Below are 10718 nucleotides of genomic sequence, written 5' to 3'. Positions count from 1 at the left end.
CTATGGTGGATTTGAGCACAGGTTAATTGGTCTGTGGTGGAGGTGATGGCGGCGTATATGTTCGATTGACTTTTTCATTCTAAATGCTTTTCTCTAGATGTGGTTGCTTCATATAACCATATAGATAAATACTGAGTGTGTAATTTAAATAGTTACATGTCCTTAAGGTAGGGGCCATCCAATATATGGTATGTCTTTTCTGGTCCAGTCCTGGTTGGTCCAAAGATCTGCCATACAGATGGGCTGTTAGTGACAGCCCATGTGGTATGTTTAAATCTTAGGGCAGTGCTCTCTGTGGCCAGAAGTTCCATCTGGAGTTCAGCCCATTGCGCAGAGTGCCCATGGCTGTGGTTCATCAGCCTTGCACCATTGCAAGGCTATAGTTGGATGGCTATAGCATTCCAAAGGCCCCGCTCGCTCAGAGGTGGGTGGGCTCTTTTCTTCAGTGATGCTTTCTTGTCAGGTGGCCTATTTCATAGTTTTCACCTTCATTAAAACAGTTTTGAGCCAGGTGCGGAGGCTCACGCCTGTAATCCCAACACTTTGGGGGGCTGAGGTGGGTAGATCGCCTGAGATTAGAGTTCAAGACCAGGCTGGCCAACATGGTGAAACCCCGTATCTACTAAAAATACAAAAAAATTAGCCAAGCATGGTGTTGCACGCCTGTAATCCCAGGTACTTGGGAGGCTGAAGCAGGAGAATTGCTTGAACCTGGGAAGTGGAGGTTGCGGTGAGCAGAGATCACACCACTGCACTCCAGCCTGGGTGACAGAGCGAGACTCTATCTCAAAAAAAAAAAAAAAAAAAAAACCCAGCAGTTTTGGTAAAACAGTAGGAAAGACACTATTTCTGTCTACTTGTTTGGCCCACCAAGAAGATGGCTAAAGGCTGAGGGGCTGGGTTTAGCCCTTAATTGGAATATCTGTTTTCTTATCTGGATGGGATGTTCAGGAGCTTGTCCCACCCATTTATGGAATTTAGTTCAGAATTGCAGGATGAGAATGTCAAGTTAAACACTTGATAGGTGAGGCTCAGTAATGCTGGCAGCTGCTTCTCAGCAGCAGGAGGAAATCCTCATGTTCAAAAGCTCAAAGACCTAGAAGAACCGGAGGAGTCTGGTTTGCCAAAGGCTCTAATCAACTGTGCTAGTCCCAGACCCCTGTGGTTCCTTGAGGTCTGAAGGAGATATAGACTCTAGGTCAAGGCATCTTTTACTGCTGTCTGGTCTGATAAGATTCTGTTGTTCCGGCCCTCATGCAAATGTGGCCACATGTCTGATGACTTGGGGAATGGAAGCTGTAGGAATATTCCTAGGATTGGGATGTGCTGTCCAGCAGCCAGCTTTGCTGTGGGGCCACTTTCTTCTTTTTTTTTTTTTTGAGACTGAGTTTCACTCTTGCTACCCAGGCTGGAGTGCAATGGCGCGATCTCGGCTCACCGCAACCTCCGCCTCCTGGGTTCAGGCAATTCTCCTGCCTCAGCCTCCTGAGTATCTCGGATTACAGGCACGTGCCACCATGCCCAGCTAATTTTTTGTATTTTGAGTAGAGACAGGGTTTCACCATGTTGACCAGGATGGTCTCGATCTCTTGACCTCATGATCCTCCGTGCCTGGCCTGTCACTTTCTTCTTTTTTGGAGTTGGTGGCTATTAAAAAGTTTGTCCTTATTTAATTGTGAAATAGCTATATGAGTTGTGACACGGCCCCCAAGATGATCACTTGAAAGGCAGGGCACTTGGATTTTGTCCTTGTTCAGGGCCTACTGGGTCTTTCATCAGTGGTGCTTGGTGGCATGTAGTGTCCTGAAAGCAGCTTTATTTGTGCAGACATGATGGAAACGCCTGCCCGTACCCCACAGTTCACACTGCACTGGGTCTGTCCAACCCACTGATGCCATATCACTGGGAAATTCAGGGCAATGAAAGTGTACTATATGCTGTGCTGGTGAAAGCAAACTGACGTTCCCCACAGAGGGCTGTAAAATACGCATTAGCAATACCCTAGGTTGCAAACCAAGTACCAGGTATACGACTCAGCACGATGGAAACAAAAGGTGGCCACACTCTTGTTCCAGCTCTCCTAATCCACAGTAGAGCTCCCAGCATCTATTTGACAGGGATGTTCAGCTTAAAGAAAGCTCTGTAAGGCTGGGCACAGTGGCTCGTGCCTGTAGTCACAGCACTTTGGGAGGCCGAGACAGGCGGATCATGAGGTCAGGTGTTGGAGACCATCCTGGCCAACATGGCGAAAGTCCTTCTCTACTAAAAATATAAAAATTAGCTGGGTGTGGTGGTACGCACCTTTAATCCCAGCTACTCAGGAGGCTGAGGCAAAAGAATCGCCTCAACCTGGGAGGCAAAGATTGCAGTGAGCTGAGATTGCGCCACTGCACTTCAGCCTGGCGACGGTGAGGCTTCCATCTCAAAAAAAAAAAAAGCTCTATAGCACCTCTGTCAGTATAAAACCTGTGTGAGGCTGGGCACGGCGGCTCACACCTGTAATCCCAGGATTTTGGGAGGCTGAGGTGGGTGGATCACCTGAGATCAGGAGTTCCAGACCAGCCTGGCCACCATGGTGAAAACCCGTTTCTACTAAAAATACAAGAGATTAGCCGGGCGTGGTGGTGGTGCCTGTAATCCTAGCTACTCGGGAGGCTGAGGCAGGAGAATTGCCTGAACCCAGGAGGCGGAGGTTGCAGTGAGCCATGATCGCATCATTGCACTCCAGCCTGGGCAACAAGAGTGAAACTCTATCTCAAAACAAAACAAAACAAAAACCTATGTGAGAAGACCAAATACTTTTCTCCCAGGAAGAGGCATTGTTTCAAATGTTAATGGTTGGCAAGCTTTGTGAGTAAACACCATCCTTGGCTATGCATCTGACTGCTTCTGATACGAGTCACCAATGGGTGTCACAATAAATGTATCCGGTGAACAGGTTCTTGCAAAAGAGAAGTACAATCCAGGCACACACACACACACACACACACACACACACACACACCCTCACAAAACCACAACCAGTATATAGTAAGTTTAGGAGTATTTGGGGCTTCCTCCAGGGTGGGAGTGAATTGGGATGGAACGCATATCTAATTCTTGTCCGTCTGCTGTTATTTGGCCCAGACTGAATTGTACCAGGTCAGACTTGGATCTTCGCTCCACAGGAGCTGTGACATCTGCTCCAGGTTTTGTATCAGGTCATCGGCTGTTCAGAGCACCCTTACAGCCCATAGCCAGTCCAGCTCTGCCTGCCTCTTTCATTCCATCCATACCTGGCTTTCAGTCATAACATGTGTTATGCAGGGTTTTTTCTGAGTTACCTTTTTTCTGACATGCAGTGGCCTCATTACTCAGGGTTTGCATTTTCTAAGAAATCCACCTCTTGTTGAAATGACTTGCTTGTTTGAGAAGTTCAGTGGCTGAAGACTCGCGTTGTCTCACCCATCCCTCTGGGGCCTTGAGGTCTCTCTTTCCAGTCCCCTGGCCAATCAGCCAAGCCGTTCACCACTCCCTTGAGGCTGTATATTTTCTTTCCAGCAGTTGATCAGATGCACCGCCCAGAGCTTTGCCCATAGGGAATGTTTTCTTTCACTACTGTCTTTCAAGGCTACCCTGGAAATAAGGCTATTAGTGCAGCCAGCACACATTTTCAGCTTGTATCCACGTGGCCCACTGAGCCATCGTCATGAGCGAACCAGGGAAGGAGAGTGAGCCAATAGGAGGATATTACTGAGTTAGCCACCACTGTGATTGGTTGCTCAGTCCCACAGGACTGTCCTCTGAGAAGCTGTGTAAAATGTGCTTCAGATGGGCTGGTCCAGGAGAGGACAAGGAATAATGTGTGCACTGGTTCCTCTGTCCCATTGGCCAATATTCCCTCACAAGGATGAATTCCCCTGTGTGGCTGCTGAGCTGGTCCCATGCAGTGTCCACAGGAAAGCACTGAGGTGACAGTTGAAGGCCATCTATCAGGTTCTGCTGGCATGACATGGTCTTGGCCTTGCAGGGCTGGCACTGCAGTGGTGGCTGAATCAAGGAGTAGGTGAGGCCAAGAGGATGTAACATGTTGCATAATGGTAAGTGCATGAAGTCCTGAAAGGTTACATACAGTGTGGTATCTTTTCCATTGAATTATAAACTGCCAAGATTATAAGAAATGCAGATCCGTGATGAATGGGGGATTCGGGAGGAAAAAGATGGGAGAGTGATGAGATGAAGCATATTGTTACAGTTAAAAGTAGGTTGTCACGATTCTAGCTTCAGTGCTATTAAAAATAGGGAGGGGGGAGAAAGGAGGTCATACAAGGACCGTGATCAGAGTGTAAGTGTTAGGAACTCATGATGGTTAATCTGTGTTCCTGAGGTTCAAATAAAAGGTGCAAGTGCATGCTTCTAATGTGAACCCTGCCTGGATTCAAGCGAACCTGGCTTTCTAGAGGCGTGGCTCTCCGCGAGGGACGCGGCGGCTATGCTTCCCGCTGGCCGCGAGGGGGCACACGCGGCTAAGAGCGGGCGTGTAGCCTGCGGGCTCTCGCAGCCACCTGCGCGGTGGGTTTCGTTTTCGCTACAGGAGAGCTGTGTCCAGCTGGGAGGAGTGGCAGCAGGTACAGCTGTTGGCCAGGGACACCGGGGGCTCCCTGGGGAGGGCCTCTGCCCAGCGCGCTGCCTCTGGGTTTGGGAGGAAGCATCTGCCAGACCCGCGGGGCCTCGACTTCCGCGAGAACTGCCAAGATCTTGGGGCAGGCGCTTGGGGCTCTTCCGGGCAGGGTCGCACCCTGGGGCCCTCTGTGGCAGCTAGCACCCAGCAGGTGTGTTTGGCCCGAAGTGTATCTTTGAAAAGTTGTTTGGCAACACTGAAAAATCGGGAAATGTTTAGCTTGAAAATTCAGATGACATTTCTCAGGGTCACTTGGGGCATGTGGCAGCACTTGGCCAGCGGCTGCTCCATGCTTCTATCAACTGGGTTCTATCGTCACAGGCCCCCCATTACAGAAAGCCCCGCTGATGAGGTTTGTCAGTTTTGGTTAGATCAGTATTCAGCATGACGATTCTGGACGTAATCATTATTGAGAACTGAGCCCGCGGCACACTCATTGTGCTAACATTGCCTTTTTTGACAACTCTACGGGACTATTAATTATGGTCTCTTTTATGTTGTTTTTTTTTTTTGTACATAGAATATGGCAATAAAACCCCAACAATCCACCGGTTGTCTCCCTGGCCCTCCTCCAGCTGGGCCCTTTCCATCCACCTGGTGCCCAGCGGCCCCTAGTATCTCCCTTTATCTCAGTGGTTTCCACACTTTTTAAAAAGCAGAGATACCCCCCTTTTCAATCTAAATTATACATGAAATTCCATTATATAAGATGGGAAATGCATATGAATATCAATGACTAATTTTCATTTATAACATTGACTTATAAAGTCATTGCATAAGAACAATGGGATTACTTTGGAAAGCCCAGAATTTGGATGAGTAAGGATATAACTGCGGGTGCCGCTCCTCGGTGGGCTTCGTTCTGCTGCTGCGTCTGGGCTGCAGGATGGAGAAGCCTGGGCTCGCCGGGAGAGAGGCCGTGGCAGGGTTTTTAGCTCCCGCCTCACACTCCGGGTGGCCTTCCGCTGTCGGCGGCTGCCCGAGGTGAGTTACCCTGTGCAGGGGGCACGGAGGCCCAGGGGCTCCCAGTGTCCCCGTTTGCTATTGAAGGCTAGAGAGTGTTTTAAGTGTTTGCACATATTTTACCCATAAAATCGGGTATCTGTGAGTCTGAAGCACTTCTGAGAGTTCACAGGATGCAGTTCAGAAGCTGCCACAAAGGAGGGAAGTGGTGGTTGCTGAGGAGGGGCCCCGAAGACCTGCTGTGTTTCCATGGCAACATTAGTTTGCTTTTCTTGCTAGTGAACAGGCCTACAGGTGGGTGGCCCAGAGAACCCGCGGCTCTGGGTCTGTCTTCCCCAACCTGGGGCCTCTTCAGTAGCCTGGCTGGAGGCCAGGCTGAGCTCAGCACAGGGCTGTGGCAGAGGGGGCCCCCTCAGAAACACACCTGATCCCCCTCTGGGCCTGTCTGCAGACACCTAGTTCTGGCCCTGCCCTGCCATCCTGGCAGCCCCCAGTCGGTGGTCCCAGGCCATGCCCAGAAAACAGCCGGGCTTGGGCGCACACCCAGCTCCGTCACTAACCTCCCTTCCATTTGGCTTTCTCCTTGGGTATCCCCACTACCCTGTCCTCAAAGATAGGGGGTTCTATCGCCACAGGCCCCCCCATTACAGAAAACCCCACAGATGCCATGGTCATCCAGAGCCTTGCTGAGCTACAGCTTTCTGCCACTCTTGTGGATGGTAAGAAAACCTGGCAGAGGCGTGCCACAGGGACGGCACCCCCTCAGCCTTTCTCCCTCCCTCCTCAAGAGCAAGGCCAGGTGGAGGGAGACTCGGCTGGGGAACTGGCTGCTTGTGGTGGGGGATGTGGTCAGACCACCACTGGCCTCATCTCCCAGTGCCCCTTGTGGTGACAGGTGCCAACACCCTTTCCTGGGGCCTCAGGCTGCCATGATGGCTCCCCAGGCTCCCTGCCCCTCCCCCATGGGCTCATCCTTCTCTCAGGTCTTTGCTTGGACCTGCCTGGCCACGACTGCTCTGGGAGCAGGGCTGGTGGGTTTGGGTTCCACAAGGTCCCCAGGTTGAACAGCTGCCAGAGATCCTGGATTAGAGAAGACAAAGGTACCCCACAGCTGTGTTCCCAGGGCCCATAATGCTTAGCTGTTGGAACATTGGGTGGCCGCTTTTGGGCTGTGGATTGCTGTTTTGGGTTGGAGTAAGTTTTATTCTTTCAGCTACTGAGGTGCCTATACAAAATCCTGAATTGCTTTTTTTTTTTTTTTTTTTTTTGACAGTCTTGCTCTGTCGCCCAGGCTGGAGTGCAGTGGCATGATCTCAGCTCACTGCAACCTCCACCTCCCAGGTTCAAGCAATTCTTGTGCCTCAGCCTCCCAAGTAGCTGGGACTACAGGTGCCAACCACCATGCCCAGCTAATTTTTGTATTTTTAGTAGAGATAGGGTTTCACCATGTTGGCCAGGCTGGTCTTGAACTCCTGACCTCAGGTGATCTGTTCGCCTCAGTCTCCCAGAGTGCTGGGATTACAGGCATGAGCCACTGACCCTAGTCCTGAATGGCTTTTCAAAAAAATATGGTAAAAGAAAAATAAAATTTACCATTGTAAATAGAATTTCCACCTTTGGAGGTGTAGAGTTCAGTAGCATTAAGTGCATTCATTCACTGGCGTGCAGCCCCACGACCGTCCCTCTCCAGCACTTCTCATCTTCCCAAACCGAAACTGTACCCATTAAATCATAACTCCCCATGCCCCCTGACAACCAGCCTTCTAGTTTGTGTCTCCATGATTTTGGCCACCCTGGGAATCTCCTGTCAGTGGAACCAGGCGGTATGCTTCTGTCCACGTCTGGCTTCCTTCACTCGGCATCATGTCCTCAGGCTTCATCTGCGTCGTAGCATGTGTCAGAACTTCCTTCCTCTTTAAGGCTGTCTGTATTGCTTTTGACTACTGGTTTATGTCTTATACAAACAATACAAAATATGGAAATCCCGAGATCAGTGTCTTCTTAAACTCTACTCTTCTTACCTTCAGCGGGGCACAGAAACTCAGGGGTCCCCAGGCAGCATCAAGCGGCCCCTCTATTTCCACAGCTGCTCCTCCCTGGGGCAGCAGTACAGTCACCCTCTTTCCAGGGAGCTCCCTCTTCATAGTTCACGAAACTCTGCCACATCTGGACTCTGGGAGGGGAGTGGAGCAGGTTAGGTTCTCACCTGTCCCCTGGGACTGCGGTGTGGTTGTGCGTGCCTTGCCCCAGGCCCCAGAGCTCTGGCCAGCCCTCCTTGCAGGCCCCCAGGATCCAGGGACTATGCTGCTCCCACACATTCTGCTCTGGGTCCCCACAGTGCCCAGAGGGGCAAGGGGCTCTGAGGGCTGAAGCCAGAACATGGGAAGGGTCAGGAATTTGAAAATGCCAAGACAGGAGGGAATGGAGGTGCTTTATGTGTGTGTGTGTATACATGTGATGTGTATATACATATATCTATCCCCCCACACATATATGTTATTGCGTTTTAGGTTTGGGAATACATGTGAAGAACATTGCAAGATTGCTGCATAGCTACATACATGGCAATGTGGTTTGCTGCCTTTCTTTTTTTTTTTTTTAGTCAACTTTTAAGTTCCAGGGTACATATGCAGGATGTGCGTAGGTAAATGTGTGTTACACAGGTAAACGTGTGCCATGGTGGTCTGCCGCACAGATCAACCTATCACCTAGGTATTAAGCCCAACACTCATTAGATATTTTTTTTTTTTTTTGAGACGGAGTTTAACTCTTGCTGCCCAGGCAGGTATGCAGTGACAGCGCAATCTTGGTTCACTGTAACCTCCGCCTCCCGAGTTCAAGTGATTCTTCTGCCTCAGCCTCCCAAGTAGCTGGGATTACAGGCATACGCCACCAGGCTAACTTTTTTGTATTTAGTAGAGACAGGGTTTCACCATGTTACTCAGGATGGTCTGGAACTCCTGACCTCAGGTGATCCACCACGCCTGGCTCATTAGCTACTTCTTAAAAGGAGTCTTTCCTCCAGTGCAGCTGTGGGTCCAGTGAGAAGTAGGGTTTACATCAGACACCCACCAACTGACACCATTTCCCATCTCCTTCCTCCTTTGGTGAAATCAGCCTCAGAGTTGCATCCCACCCTAGAGCGTCTTTGATTCCAGTGCCCCACGCATGTTGCAGTACATACACACCCCTGGGGCTCAGTTACGATGCAGATGATTCTATTTCAGTTGGTCTTCATGGGGCCTGGGATCCTGCACTTCTAACCAGCTGCCAGGTGATACCCAGTTTGTGGCAAGGCTTAGGAATTCCTGGCTCCGTTTCAGACCTTCTGCATCTCAATTTCTTGGAGGAAGGCTGGTTGCCCCCCCAGGGCATGCTGCACAGTGATGAGTTAATGGCTGATTTAGAGACTGGTCTTCCCTGGGGCAGCTGAATGGCACTGTCCTCCTGGCTTATTCACTCCCTAGGGCTGAAGCTGCGACCAGGGGCAGTGAGTCACCATAGGGAAACCAGAGGGTCTCCTTCTCCCTGCTGTCAACGGCATCTTCAACTGCCAATGGAGAGCCGCTATGTTCAGAGGGCGCCAAGAAGAGGAGGGCTCAATGGTGCTGGTCCTGCTTCTAGAAAGTCCCCAAGTGGCGGGGGTGCCACCAGGGCTAAAAGAGCTAGAGGAGCAGAGGATCTGAAGGTCATTGTCATACTTAAAGTGAAAAGCCAGTGTCCCCTTCGCCAGGCTAGGGGAGGTTAGTGGGCCTCTGGCAGGGAGGACCCCCATGACTTAGCTCAGAGCCGGCTGCTGGGGTGTGTTCCCTCACCCAGTTCCCACAGGTGTCTCATCATGCCCTCTGTCCACCAAGGGCCCCAGCGCTCGGCTGAAAACTGCCCTCAGCTTCCAATCTTGACTTTAACAAAATTCAGCGTCCAGGAAACTAAATTATGTTCTCCGGCTCCCTGGCACCCAGGTGAGTCAATCACCTTCTCAGCATTCGCCTGCTCTTTCTTGTCATTCTGGTACCTCTCTGGGGATGAAGACTAGAAAGATGGTGATGACATAAGCACGCTGCTATGTTGCTGAATTCCAGGAAGGTCACGGGCAGGATGGGCTTATTCTGGGGGAACGAACATTCGGCAGGATGGTCCACGCCATGTCGGGGGCTACGCAGTGGCAGAGCTGGGCTCAGCCCTACATCTGCTGCTCCCAGTTAGCTCTTTGCTTAAACATTTACTCCCAGGTGCTGAGGATGTGGCCACTTAGAAGGGACGGTTTTACCAGACAGTTTTTTGGGAGGCCACAGAAACCCCGGTTTCTAAAAAGGTCCTTTGGCCTCAAACAGCCACCCCTCATCCAAGCCACTGGCGGCACGGTCCGCGGCTCGCTGTCTGTGGAGGCCTTGCCCGGCTCTGCATTTTGCTTTCCTTCCTCACTGAGCAGACTCTGGCTCCTGCGACCACCCCTCCGACTCTCCCCCACCTTTGCCCTCTTGGGGGAGGCCCGAATGGTCAAACGCGGATCCTGCTTGCTTGGCGAGGTCTGCATTGTCACTCCACAGGCAGGCGGCTCCCAGACCCACTGCCTCACCTGGACCGCGCCCTCCTCAGCCAAGGCTCCTCTATCCCATTGTCCCTGAGGAGCCAACCATGCCAGGGCCAGCTCAGCCATGTTTCCGTTCCGGCCCAGCTGGTACCCAGGATCCTCTCCCATCAGCAGCACTGGGGTTCAGATACACCATGGGTGCTGCTTCCTTAGATCATCCCAGACAGAGCCAGTTGCCCCGAGCTGACCAGCAGCCACAAGCTCAAAGCCCATGGGCGGTGCCTCCACTCCCAGCAACTCTCAGCAGAGGCAAGCATGGGGCCAGCAGTCAGGCAGACCTAGATCCTGAGCCCGGCTCCCCACTGGCTCTCCCTGCGCCTTGGGATGGGAGCCCCGATTTCATGTCTAAAAATGTGGTCCATGGCCGGGCACGGTGGCTCACGCCTGTAGTCCCAGCACTTTGGGAGGCCAAGGTGGGTGGATCAGGAGGTCAAGAGATTGAGACCATCCTGGTCAACGAGGTGAAAAATACATCTCTACTAAAAATATAAAAATTAGCTG

The 10718-nt window shown here is 51.4% G+C and overlaps 1 protein-coding gene across 6 annotated transcripts in view; it reads right to left on the bottom strand.

Moving 5' to 3' along the window:
• Positions 1–10718, bottom strand: part of CMTM7 (CKLF like MARVEL transmembrane domain containing 7) — a 104865-nt gene that overhangs the window by 31880 nt on the left and 62267 nt on the right. The window lies entirely within an intron of this gene.

Source organism: Callithrix jacchus, chromosome 17, assembly GCF_049354715.1.
Source record: "Callithrix jacchus isolate 240 chromosome 17, calJac240_pri, whole genome shotgun sequence".
Lineage (NCBI taxonomy): Eukaryota > Metazoa > Chordata > Mammalia > Primates > Cebidae > Callithrix > Callithrix jacchus.
This window is presented reverse-complemented; position numbering and strand designations above follow the sequence as displayed.